Genomic DNA, 13,739 nt, shown 5'->3' with positions numbered 1-13,739 from the left:
CTAACTTGTTGGCGACTTAAGTGGAATTGAGATACCGAGGCTGCAAAGCAGAGCATTGGTGCATTGGAAATAACTGGATACAAGTGACATTGGTGCTTTGGACCTCTTGGATGGTTAATTCCCAGCGAAACGTTTCCCCTGGAAACAAGATCTGCTGGACAGAGCGTGACAGTGTGCGTGAATCTGCTTTTATGCTATTACCGTGGAGCTCACGGAATCATTATTGTTTATGATGTGACAGATATGGACAGTTTCAAAAATGTCAAGCAATGGCTTAGTGAGATTGATAAATATGCAAGTGACAATGTGAGAAAACTTACAGTAGGAAACAAATGTGACTTGATAGAGAAACGAGCTGTTGATCAGCAAATGGCAAAGTCCTTTGCAGATGAACTGAGGATTCCATTTCTAGAAACAAGTGTGAAAGATGCATCTAATGCGACTCTGAGTGGAGCCGGCGGCGTGGAAGTCGAAATCTGAGTGGATTTCCTGTCATTTGAGATTCGGCATATTTCTGTTTTATGCCATTTGGACGGTGATTATGAAGTGTGAACCTGCGTGCAGGAGCAAAGAGTTGCTGCGTGGAGAAGAAAGCAGCATGGGTAAATTTTTGAGCTGTTGGTGTGTGCAGACCTCCTCAATGTTCTTGATGCCTTGCTACTACGCCAGTCTGCTGCGTGGTTTGTTTGCTGAATGGTCATGTGAGTAAAGTAAATCTGGTTGGAAAAAATTAATTTACTTATTGTGACAGTTAGCTTGGCAAACTATTGTCACGAGTATAAATCTATGTTGGAATTTGCCATCCCAACAATAGACAAATTTATTTGCAGGAATGTTCTACTACCAGATACGATGATGACATGACAATGAAAATGGCATCAAACAATAGTGGTTGGAGCTGCATGATGATCGCGTTTGTGTGATAATGCGACGAAGAATTGGACCATGGAGTCCTGGATTATTGTTCTTGAAGGGAAAATTGTGTTCTCTTCGTGTGGCTGTGAGTGCCTATGTTCCGGTTTCTTTATCAGTGGACCCCTCATAGATGAGGTAAAGGAGCAGCAACAATGTTTATGGTGGACAACAAAGTAGATGTTTTGGTTTGTGGAATAGACTCCCTAGCATGTTATTGTAATAGTCATTGTATGTACTCTGAAACTCCAAAATGTGGAATCAGATGTAAGATTTTTAAGGGCATCTGAAAGTTCGTGGTGATCTTAAAACCACTTTGTAATGGTTTATGGTTGGTGGTGAGCCTGAAACCATCTTTTGTCACTGAATGTGAGGGTTGGTGGTGAGCCAGAAACCATCTATATAGTCTTTGTGACTGAAGTGCCTTTGTGGCCAGCTTGCCTTTGTGGCTGAATCGCCTGTGTGGCTTGAGGTGCCTTTGTGGCTGGAATCGTGGAAGTCAACACGTTGTTTGACAAGCTAGCCTTTGTGGCTATGTTGAGCTCTGGCTGATCTGAGTCAGCGTGCCTTTGTGGCTGTGTGTACACGAGAGCTTTGTGCTCAATTGAGCAAGTGGACTGCAGAACACCTGGCTCGGACTCAGATGTTTTTTTTCTGAGTAGAAGGGGATTTGCGTTTTTCGCGCTAACAGCATTGCTTTACTTGAAGCAATGCATTTTGTTAATTTGGCTAAAATACATGTCGTTGTTGAAAACATTGAGATTGGAACAATTCCCTATGGATGTGCTTAAACCTGAATCAACCTATCAGAAGATTGATCTATGTGGTGTGCCAAGGTTGAAGCGATTGACTTCATAGATCAACCATGAATAATTAATAATTATGTATATTAATGTTATTATATTATATTCATATTCATGTTCTACTATTATAACTTATATATTCATGTTCTATTATTATGTTAATTTATATTGTCCCAACTTTTATACCTTGATTATAATTTATAGGTGAAGCCGCAGTGTTGAAGAGATAAAAGGTGTAAGGTAAATAACTTATTTTTCCATTGCATCCATGGGGGGCATCATGCTTCTGCTGTCTCAGTAGGAAGGAAGAGCTTATGTACCACCATAAATCCATCGATCATTAAGGAACCTCGAATACAGTCTCGCCAAGTCCATTTCATTTGTGGTTTTAATTCCTCTATATTTTCATTATGGAGGGAAAGCTTTCCCTTCACTAATAATTACATTGAAGGAGCCATGAAATTAGATGTGTGTTCAACCAAACATAATTTCACTAAAAATTATGACATTATGGAATTATCTGGACCTTGCCATAAGCCATTATGATAGTTTAGGTGTTTTGAGGGAAATTATTGTAATCTGGAGTCATTCCCTCTAATATCAATTGGAAAAGGGATTACTACATTTCTATCTCCTTGTTTAATGAATACCAAGGCAGAGTTAATTGAGGTGCAGCGTGATGAATATCCATCGGCTTTAATTTTGAAACTATCTCATGTATCTTCAATTGAGGATAACTATACAAAGTTACGTTGTCATACTTATTCCTGTGCACCTTCAAGATATCATTGATGGATAATTAGTACTCAAAATAATTTGCTAAGTATGACATGCAAAAAATATTTGGGAATACAAAGACTCTCATTTGATGACAACAATGAAGTTAGAGAGCAAACATCCTATAATTTGTCTAGCCTCTTAGAAACCCTTAGATCTTTATGAAGATTAATAACTGTTGGAAAATGAGACTAAATCACCACATTTTTTTCAAAGGGATTCACCCATTCACAAATATAGCTTCTAGTCTATGCAACCATCTAGAAATTTTATTAAAAAATTCATATACGTCCCATTTAGAAATGTTGTCAAACGTTTCACATGCATCATGTTCAGAGAGTTTATTGAATAGTTCCCATGCATCCCAGGTTTTCCAAACAGTTCCCATGAATATTAGTTCCATCAAATTGAACCAAGGGGAGCATCATGATACTATAAATTAATAACCCTATCCACCAATAAAAGAATGATAGAGAGATGTTATAGACCAATTGAAACCAACCAAGAAAGAAAATAAGCAAATTCCAAACACCAACAATTAATTGAAAATGCATGTGGCATGCAACAAAAAGGTTGAGCTAAATTTTGGAACAAAATGAAATGTCATACCATAAAAATGATGATTTTGGAAAAATCACTAATCAACTAAATTCCACACTCTGTTCACCACTTCTTCAACATGGTTATCTAAATTTCCCTATAATGCAGAGAATACACTTAATAGGCTCATCTACAATGAAGTTATTTAAAAGCTGGTTATAAAAGAAAAACAAGGGTAGTTTTATGTGCTAACCAAACATCATAGAGCTCCCTATACATTAGTTGTATTTATAGTTTAGGGTTCACACAATGGGGTTAGGTTAGGTCTGACTCTGCATTTTTGAACTAATGTACAACATCAAATACAACCTGTCAAAAATCTAGCTACTTGTCGTGTGAAATGGCAATTGAACAAAGTGGGATAATGTGTAAAGGGAATGGTAGAAATGTATAAAGCATTAATGGGAGTGTATTGGGCTTATTCATGTGTGATTGTGGATAGATCCTTTTTTCTTCTTGGGTGTGCCTAGGCAGGTGTAAGGAAAGCAAACAAAATGGGGTGGGTCAAAGTGAGAAAGGGAGAAAGGTTATGGAAAAGAAAGCATAAATGGGGAATGAAAGGTTTGTGCTATTGGAAGATGCATCAGACACTGATTTTAGTGGGTGAAATGCCTCCTCTACCTCTATTTTTGTTTTTGACCCTGAACCCTGGATATCACTAAGCACTTCGTTGCTAGAAGTCACCGATGCCACAGGGAAAGTTGATTCCTGGAGCCATGAAAAAGAGAATAACATAAATAGGCCTTGACTTTTCTAAGAGTGAAAGAAAATATAGAAGGTAAGGCAAATTCATACCACTTATTGTGTTCCGTGAGCCTAAGCAAATAATAAGAAGGTATAACCTTTTTTTGTTTCCATTCTCCATTCTTATATAAATAAAAAGAAACAAAACTTTACTTTACAGAGCTAAAGGAAATTAGTCCCCTACTGAGCTCTAGCAAAAAAGATATATGTTTTTTCTCTTCATCCACATTCTTTGATTGAAAAAGGAACAACACTCACCCTAAGTTATTTTCTTCAGTAACCTTACATAACATAGAGAGTAAAAGTTGTATTCTGTAGAGTAATAGCCCAGAGAATAATTACTTACAAGAGTATCACAATAATGAGACACATACCCTGCTTAACTGTTGGAAGTTTGACAATGAATTATGTAAATATGAGTAATAATTGTATTAGTTACTACTAGTTAGTTTTATACCGAAACAATAGTTTTGTAATAGAGGAGGCTTGTATAAAACTAGTGAATGCCCGAGAAATGTAATCATGGAGAATCATTGTTGATTGAATAGAGATTCCAATTCCTTGCCACGTGGATGTTTCCTTGACACCCTGTCAAGGTTTTACCATGTAAATCCGGTGTTGTTATTTGTGTGTTTGGTTTCAATTTTCCAGTTAGTTATGAGATTTTTCTTGGTCAATGTATAACTGAATGTTTATTTTCTTTCCTCATTTCCCTTATTCGAACAAAAATTGGTATCAGAGCAAAGTTGAATTGAGTATGGAGTCCAGGAGTGTTGTCGAGAGGTTGCATGAAAGGGAGGAAGTGGAGAAAATTGTTGCCAAACCCTGTATTCTTAGCATGAAGACTGCATTCTCAGTGTGAAGGCTGTGTGTCTCTGCGTGAAGGCAAGTAGATCTCTGCGCCTAGCCAGTTCTACGCTGCTAGACCTGCGTGAGGGAGAGAACTCATTATCTAAGCATGATTCTACTTGTGTAAAAAGAATATAACATGATAGATCTCTGCACCCAGCCAGTTCTACGCTGCCAGACCTGCGTGAGGGAGAGAACTCATTATCTTAGCGTGAGTCTGCTTGTGTGAAAAAAATAAAATATAACGTGACAGAGTGAGACAGCACGCAGAGGTTGAAGCATGAGAGGCTTGAGGTTCATCTTCTCTTTGTTTGAGGAGGAGGCCATCTGTGTCCATCTGCATTTGAAGAGGAGTACACTTTTGCGTGAGGAAGCTATCTGTGCCCATCTCTGTGTGAAGTGTTGCATGAGCAGAGTGTGAAGAGGAAGCAACACTGCATACGTCCTCTGCCCTCTACGTATGTTTTGAAAAATTATGGAGTGGTTCCATTGGCTAGGGCCTCATGCTTTCCATAACCTGTCTAGTGCCTCTGCCTTGACTGGTGAGAAACCTGCGTGTGAATTGCTGCAACTGCAAACCCATTTTCTGCACGTGAAGGGACTTGTGTGGAATCCCGTTGCTTGTCGAGCAAAACGTGAAGGGAGCCGTTGCCCAGTCTTCGTTGCAGAGAAAGAAAGAGCCGCTGGACCAGGCTGCATACTTGTTGCTGGCCACTTGCGTGTGATCATCTTGGAAGGCTGGGTTTTTTTTTTTAATTTGTGAAGAAATTCAGGGTTTGTTGAAAGATTTCTTTGAAGTAAAAAAAATCTTTGAAGGGTTTGTTGAAAGATTTTTGTGAAGTGAAGAAAATCTTTGAAGTGAAGAACAAAGTTTTTTCTCCAGATTTCATTTAAATTGAAGAAAAATAAATCCAAGGGTTTTTTCCATTAAATTGATGAAAAAGAAAACAAAAGATTTGAAATAAAAATATGTTGAATTGGGGAATTATTTTTTTTATCAAACCCTAGTTGAAATATTGAAACCCTAGGAAGAAAAAATGGCCAAGATGTTGAATGCAAAATTCGAGGTGGAGAAATTCACCGGCAAGAGCAATTTTGCTCTTTGGAAACTGAAGGTTAGGGATTTTCTTGTGCAACAAGGGTTGCACAAGGCATTAGATGGGGCAACTAAGAAACCCTCAACCGTGACTGATTCAGACTAGGAGGACTTGGATGCCCGAGCTCTCAGTACCATCAGGTTATGCCTGGTGGATGAGGTTCTCTTCAACATTGTTGAAGAGAGTATAGCTTCAGGATTGTGGGAAAAACTGGAAAAGCTCTATATGACAAAGTCATTAACCAATAGAATTTATCTGAAAAGACAGTTGTACAGTCCTCGAATGAAAGAAGGTTCAAAAGTTGCAGAACATTTGAATGTTTTTAATACACTTATGTGCCAATTAACAGATATGGAAGTTAAAATTCAGGAAGAGGATAAAGCCATAACCTTGCTGTGTTCTTTGCCCGAATCATGGGATCACTTCGTAACTTCAATTAGCTTGAGCACTACTGATTCTTTGAAGTTTGAATCAGTCATGGGAGCTCTCTTGTCTGAAGAAGTACGAAGGAAATCCAGTACTAAAATAGCTTCATCAGAAGCCATGGTAGCTAGAGGACGCTCAAAGGAAAGAGGAGAAAAACCAAGGGGGTCTTCGAGATCTAAATCGAAGGGAAAGAAGTGTAAGGCAAAATGTTGGCACTGTAATAAAATTGGACACTTGAAGAAAGACTGTTGGAAATGAAAAGAATCCAATAACTCGAAGAAAGAAGCGAATCAAGTCGATTCAAGTATGAAAGACGAAGTTTTATCTGCTGAAGAATTATGTATGATAGATGAAACTTCACCTAAATGTAATGTCTCTCAGGGTTTAGAAAGCTGGCTGTTAGACTCTGGTGCTTCTCATCACATGTGTCCACACAAAAATTGGTTTACTTCGTATGAAAATGTAAATGGTAGTTCTGTGTTTATGGGTAATAATGTGTCATGTCAGACTGTTGGGATGGGAATATCAGGATTAAGATGTATGATAACACAGTTAGAACATTAACTAGTGTTAGACATGTACCTGATTTGAAGAAAAAATTGATTTCTTTGGGAGTGTTGGATTCAGATGGTTATAAGTTTACAGGTTAGGATGGCATCTTGAAAGTCTTTAAAGGAGCCCTAGTGGTTATGAAAGCAGAGAAGCTTGAAAATCTTTACAAGTTAAAAGTAAGTACTCAGGCCAGTGAAGCAGCGGTTGCGTCAGAAAAGGAAGAAGTAGGTACTCGTCTATGGCATCAACGATTAGGTCATATGTGCGAGAAAGGTCTTCAGATACTGATGAAACGTAAATCTCTTCCCGATCTAAAATCCTTGAAGTTATATTTCTGTAAAAATTATTTGTATGGAAAACAGTGTAGACAGAGATTTAAAGTTGGAAATCATAATAGTAAAGATATTTTAGACTATATTCATTCTAATCTGTGGGGACCATCCCCTGTTGTATCATATGGAGGTGCTCTATATTTTTTAAAGTTTATTGATGATTTCTCTAGTAAAGTTTGGATCTTTATTCTAAAAAAGAAACCTGATGTATTCAATGTCTTTAAACAATTTAAAGCAATGGTAGAAAAAAAATAGGAAAATCTATTAAATGCTTAAGAACTGACAATGCTGGTGAGTTCACCTCAATTGAATTTGAATAAGACTGTAAGGATGAGGGAATTATTAGACACAAAACTACTATTTATACTCCTCAGCAAAATGGTGTTGCTGAGCATATGAATTGGACTCTTATGGAAAGAGCCAGAAGCATGATCAGCAATGCTAACTTGCAAAAGGAGTTGTGGGCAGAAGAAATATCTACTGCTTGTTATTTAATTAACAGATCACCTTCAGCAGCAATTAATTGTAAAATTCCTGAAGAAGTTTGGACAGGTCAGTCTTGTGATTATTCACATTTGAGGATATTTCGCTGTGATGCTTACTCTCTTATTCCTAAAAATCAGCATTCAAAATTAGATCCAAAATCGAAATGTTATGTCTTTGTTGGGTATGAATATGCAGTGAAAGGATATAGGTTGTGGGATCCTACATTGCGGAAGACAGTCATTAGTAGAGATGTAACATTTGATGAATCTTCTCTTTTAAAATCAAATGTTGAAAGAATTGAACAGGAACAGGTATCTCCAAATCAACGAGTTAAGTTGGAGGCTAGGCCTTTCAGTGACAGTCAAAAGGAAGGAGAGACTTCTGGAGAAAAAGGTGTTGAAGACACAGAGGAAGTCGTTGAAGCTTCTGAACCAGTTCAGCAACCAGTCGCTCTAAGAAGGTCTACAAGGGAAAGAAAAACTCCCAAAAGGTATGAAGATTATGCTTCATCTTTTGCTTTGATTACTAAAGATGGGGAAACTTCTTGTTATCAAGAAGTAGTAGATGATATAAATAGCGAAAAATGGAAAATGGTTATGGAAGAAGAAATGGATTCCTTAGCCAAGAACAATACCTAGGATCTTGTAGAGCTTCCTGAAGGGATAAGTGTTGTTGGATGCAAGTGGGTCTTCAAACTAAAACAAAAAGTTGATGGAAGTATCGAAAGGTATAAGGTGAGACTGGTAGCAAAAGGGTATTCTTAGGTTGAAGGCATAGACTTTCATGAGATTTTTTTCTCCAGTTGTAAAACTTGTTTCTATTCGTACTGTGTTGGCACTAACTGCATTACTTAATCTTGAGTTAGAATAGTTAGATGTTAAAACAACTTTTCTACATGGTGATTCGAATGAAGAGATATATATGAAGTAGCCAGAAGGTTTTGTACAAGGTCGCAGCAGAAGATTAGTTTGCAAGCTCAGGAAATCATTGTATGGTCTGAGGCAGTCTCCCAGACAATGGTACAAGAAGTTTGATTCCTTCATGGTGAGCCAGAACTTTATAAGAAGTGAGTATGATCATTGTGTATACTTCAAAATTTTCAATGGAATATTCATTATCTTAGCTTTGTATGTTGACGATATGCTTATTGCAAGAAAAAACATGGAAGAGATCAACAGGTTAAAGGCTCAGATTTCTAAGACGTTTGATATGAAGGATCTTGGAGTAGCAAAACATATCTTGGGCATGGAGATACACAGAGACATGAAAAATGGTAAGCTTTGGTTATAACAGTAGAAGTATGTGGAGAAAGTACTTGAAAAATTCTCTATGAACAATGTGAAACCTATTAATGTTCTAGTAGCTTCCCATTTTAAGCTTTCTTCGGTTTTGAGTCCTAGAACTGATGAAGAAAAGCAGTATATGTCTCATGTACCATATGCAAATGTTGTAGGCAACTTAATGTATGTGATGGTATCTACAAGACCTGACATTCCACATGTAGTTGGAGTTGTCAGTAGGTTCATGGCAAATCTAGGTGAAGAACATTGGCGAGCAGTGAAATGGGTGCTTTGATATCTAAGAGGCACAAGTGACCATCGTATCATCTTTAGTGGTAGTGAAGGATCAGTCTGCGGATATGTAGATGCTGATTGTGCAGGTGATTTGGATAAAAGAAGATCTACTACAGGTTATTTCTTTACTCTTGCAGGTGGAGCAATTAGTTGGATGTCAAAGATTCAAGAAACATTTGCATTGTCCACTACCGAAGCAGAATATATACCTGCTTCAGATGCCAGTAAAGAAGCAATCTGGTTAAATGGTTTGCTTGATGAGATTGGAAGGACACAGGAGAAAGTGAATGTACTTTGTGACAGTTAATGTGCTATTCACTTGGATACAAATCCTGCTTATCACAGCAGAACCAAGCACATTGATGTAAGGTATCATTTTCTTAGACATGTGATTGATGGCGGAAAAGTAGCTCTTAAAAAAGCCCATATGCGAGAGAATTTTGCAGACATATTCACAAAGCTAGTTAAAGTAGAGAAGCTGTGATGGTGTTTAGCTTCTCTTGGCTTGGAGAAAATATGATGAATGTGCATGGGAAAGGGATTAGGAAAATTGTTGTCAAGGTGGAGTTTGTTGGAAGTTTGACAACGAATTATGTAAATATGAGAAATAATTGTATTAGTTACTACTAGTTAGTTTTATACCGAAACAACAGTTATGTAATGGAGGAGGCTTGTATAAAACTAGTGAATGCCTGAGAAATGTAATCGTGGAGAATCATTGTTGATTGAATAGAGATTCCAATCCCTTGCCCCATGGATGTTTCCTTGACACCCTGTCAAGGTTTTACCATGTAAATCCTGTGTTGTTATTTGTGTGTTTGGTTTCAGTCTTCCAGTTAGTTATGAGCTTTTTCTTGGTCAATGGATAACTCAATGTTTATTTTTTTCCTCATTTCCCCTATTCGAACAACATTAACCTGATTCACTTACACATCGAAACGTTAATGGAAAGGTAAGTTCATAATGTTGAGATGAAAACTAAGATGTAGAGATCAAGACGATATATATAGTATTCTTAGTCAATAGAATAAGTTGATGAAAGAAAAGTGATCAAGTTAACTCATAAGAATGCTACGGTGCCCTCCTATTATAATACGATCATTTATACATGAAAAATATTATGATTACCCTACTTTATGGCACTTGACATTGATAAATGCAGAGTGGATCGATAGCCTTATCATAAATGCACTTTGGACTAGGTTTGTGCTTGATCAGGACAGAATTACGGGTAACAAAAAGCGAGTTCTAAGTGCATATGGTTTTTGCAATATATACCAATAAAAATCTCTCCAATCACTATTTGCATAGAATCATCCTCCACACCAGGTTTACTAACAAGGGAGGGGAAGGAAGAACCTCCATATTAGAGAATCTCGTAGATAGAGAGCTGAACAAAAATGTACTTTTCCTTGCTCATAATCAAACTCAAAGTCTTTTGATGTTCCAGGAGTATACCTTTTTGACCCCCTTAGAAATGGAAATGGGCCCTCTTAGACTTGGTCAGGCCCTTAAGCTCATCCCAGATCCCAACATTCCATCCCAGCAAGAAAGTGTAAGCAGTTGCCTCTAATAAATTGTATGAAATATATTACGGTGGGCATAAAAATGACATATAGAAATATGGGTGTACATAAGAGAAGTCATGGGAACTAGACTCCGAATATCGGTAAGGACTGCGGGAATAAAAGAAAAACTGTGAGACATTCATTCTTGTCTATATATATATATATATATATATATATATATATATATATATATATATATATATATATATATATATATATTCTTCACCAGCAAAGATAGAGGACGGGTTATCGTCGTTGTTCTAGATATGTTATTGGGACTTGATCTTATACTTAGTATAGGACCCGTGGGGATATTATGGAATAAGAGCTGACGATAGTAGTTATGGATGGGAAGATTCATCCTACCAGAGTGGTGGAAGAAGCCAATTTGTTTCATTCAAGTTGGCCAAGGCCCAAATTTATGCATATAAATAAACTACCCCAAATAAAATCTAAAATTACTTTCCCACATCCCACACCAACCAAATAAGTACTGTAAAAAAGGTTTATAACCTGCCACCTTATGTTACCTATAAGTGATGGGAGTGGTAAGAACACATTCAAAAGATGTACACCTTATGTTACTTCTAAATTCGAAAGTATATTTTGTAGAGAATAAACTTGCAACTAATTGCAAACTAATGTGTGGGAACTACCTTGTGAGAGAAAATACGAGTGTGGTTCTTCTTTGAGATTTAAGTTTGGAAAAATTTAATATTATAGAACATTATAGTGAATGGAGATTTTCAAGTGTTGCAAAATTTGCATGGTCTTCACACACACATACTAATCATCCTTTTCCAATTATATACAAAGAGGAGCTTATAAATGCTCTAAATGTAGGTTGATAGGCAATGCAAACAGAGAACAATTTGCAAAAGCATACAGTGGTTTGTAAATGTAGTTTTAAAATAGATAAACATTTAAAAGATAAAAATTCCATCACATCTATATAGAATATATAAATCAAAACAAAAGAACGGCTAAATATCTAATTTGAAGCCACAAGGGATATAAAACTCTCATTTGAAGCCACAAATGATATTAACAAGTTGTTTAGGACACTTGGTTTGGAGTGTCAACAACTTGCATGTTCAAATTAAGCATCGTGAGTCCTTTTTTAAAAAACAAAGCTATAGTTCTTTCCTCGAAATGATCAATTTGTCATTTGAAGAAATGCACCTTCTCCACACTATTTATTCTAAATTGACATGTATATTTTTTAGAGGAAACATCCAACTAATTGTAAACTAATGTTCAGGAACTATCATGTGAGAGAAAATAAGAGCGTGTTTCTTCTTGGAGAATTAATTTTGGAAAAATTGAATATTGTGGAACATTATATTGAATGGAGATTTTCAAGTGTTGCAAAATTTGCATGGTCTTCACAAACATACTAATCATCCTTTTGATTGAGTATGATTGTAAATTTGTTTACAAATATTTTCTTCTAGTAATGTCTCGGCTATAAGATCAGCTTGGGAAATATATAGTTCTAGTAAATATGGACATCTACAAAGAACATGTTAGAAGTGTGTGGGGTGATACTTAATCTTTGTAGACTAACATACTCGTTGGAAACTTCATTGAGCTATTGCACTTCTATTGGTAACCCAGATGGAAGCATTGAAATGATCACCGTCGTGTTAGCAATCAATATCGGTATGGTAGTGATAAGGAATTATTTGGTTGTTTATTGCTTGATAAAATTGGGCTAACTAGGTTTCAATGCAAGGGGCTTCTCACAAAGTCATAGAAAACCAAAAATGTGTATAATATTTCAAATCATAATTCTATATTTGTTTTATTTAAAAAGAAAAAGTCCTTTTGTTCAGCAAATCAGGGTTCAAATGCAATACTCTCCATCCTAGATTGGTAAAATAAAAAAATTTGAGTTTCACCATCTTTTATTTAGGTTTTTCTTGTCAATGGACTAAGTGTAATCATGTCTTAATTGAAGGATGTTTAAAAAATATCCCATATATTGAACACATTTTTCCATGGTAATAAGATTTTTATATTTTTTGATAAGGAACTAACATTTGTGTCATGAAAAGAGTCATGATCATTTCCTGATGCAAAAGATGTGAAGGGATAAAATATGGAGGCTTTAGATCCATTCAATCTTTTCATGGAAGTGATGCAATTGGATTTATTTTAAAATCAACCTTATCTCATAAAAAGGAGAGAACCATTGCAAATATTTCACATGACGTACATTGTTTTCATCAGGCCTCAATTCATTGCAGAATAGGAAAGTAATTATTGATCTTGCAACTTAGAAATAACACTTGAATGGCCTACCATTCTTAGTGATCAAGATTCAACATCCAATGATGTAGAGATTCATTGCAGAATAGGAAAGTTATTATTGATCTTGCAACTTAGAAATAACACTTGAAAGGCCTACCCTTCTTAGTGATCAAGACTCAACATCCAATGATGTAGAGATTGGTGTAGATGACATGAATCTCCTTTAATAATCAACAATGTAGTGGAAAAGGAAGACAATAATCCTTTTTTATGGCTTTTTATTCAACATGAACTCCCATACAGCTTGAATACAATCCAAATTTGTACAGTAGATAAATGAGTTGTCTTGTTGGGTTTCATAAACATAACTTGGTAACATTCTTGTGTTTCTTTACACCACATTACTATTGCTTGCTAACTTAGAAAATGACTACTTTAGATAACAAGCGCTGAGTTGTCTTGTTGGGTTTCATAAACATAACTTGGTACCATTCTTGTGTTTCTTTACACCACATTACTATTGCTTGCTAACTTAGAAAATGACTACTTTAGATAACAAGAGCCACATTGTGGCAGTGTCACTACATTTGTTTTATGGATATTGTACCACTTGATTTTGTTTAAAGAAAAGAATAATTAATAACTTTAAAATAATATTTAATAACTTTTTAATTAATAATTATAATTATTATTTTAATTGTCAATTTTAAATCAAAATAATATAACATAACATTGTGATTTTACAATATCTCAATATCAGTGAAAA

Source organism: Pinus tabuliformis, chromosome 1_2 (assembly GCF_031772625.1).
Source record: "Pinus tabuliformis cultivar Carrire ecotype Pingquan chromosome 1_2, CPIR1, whole genome shotgun sequence".
NCBI lineage: Eukaryota > Viridiplantae > Streptophyta > Pinopsida > Pinales > Pinaceae > Pinus > Pinus tabuliformis.
The sequence above is the reverse complement of the archived record's forward strand: the minus strand, read 5'-3'. Positions refer to the sequence as shown.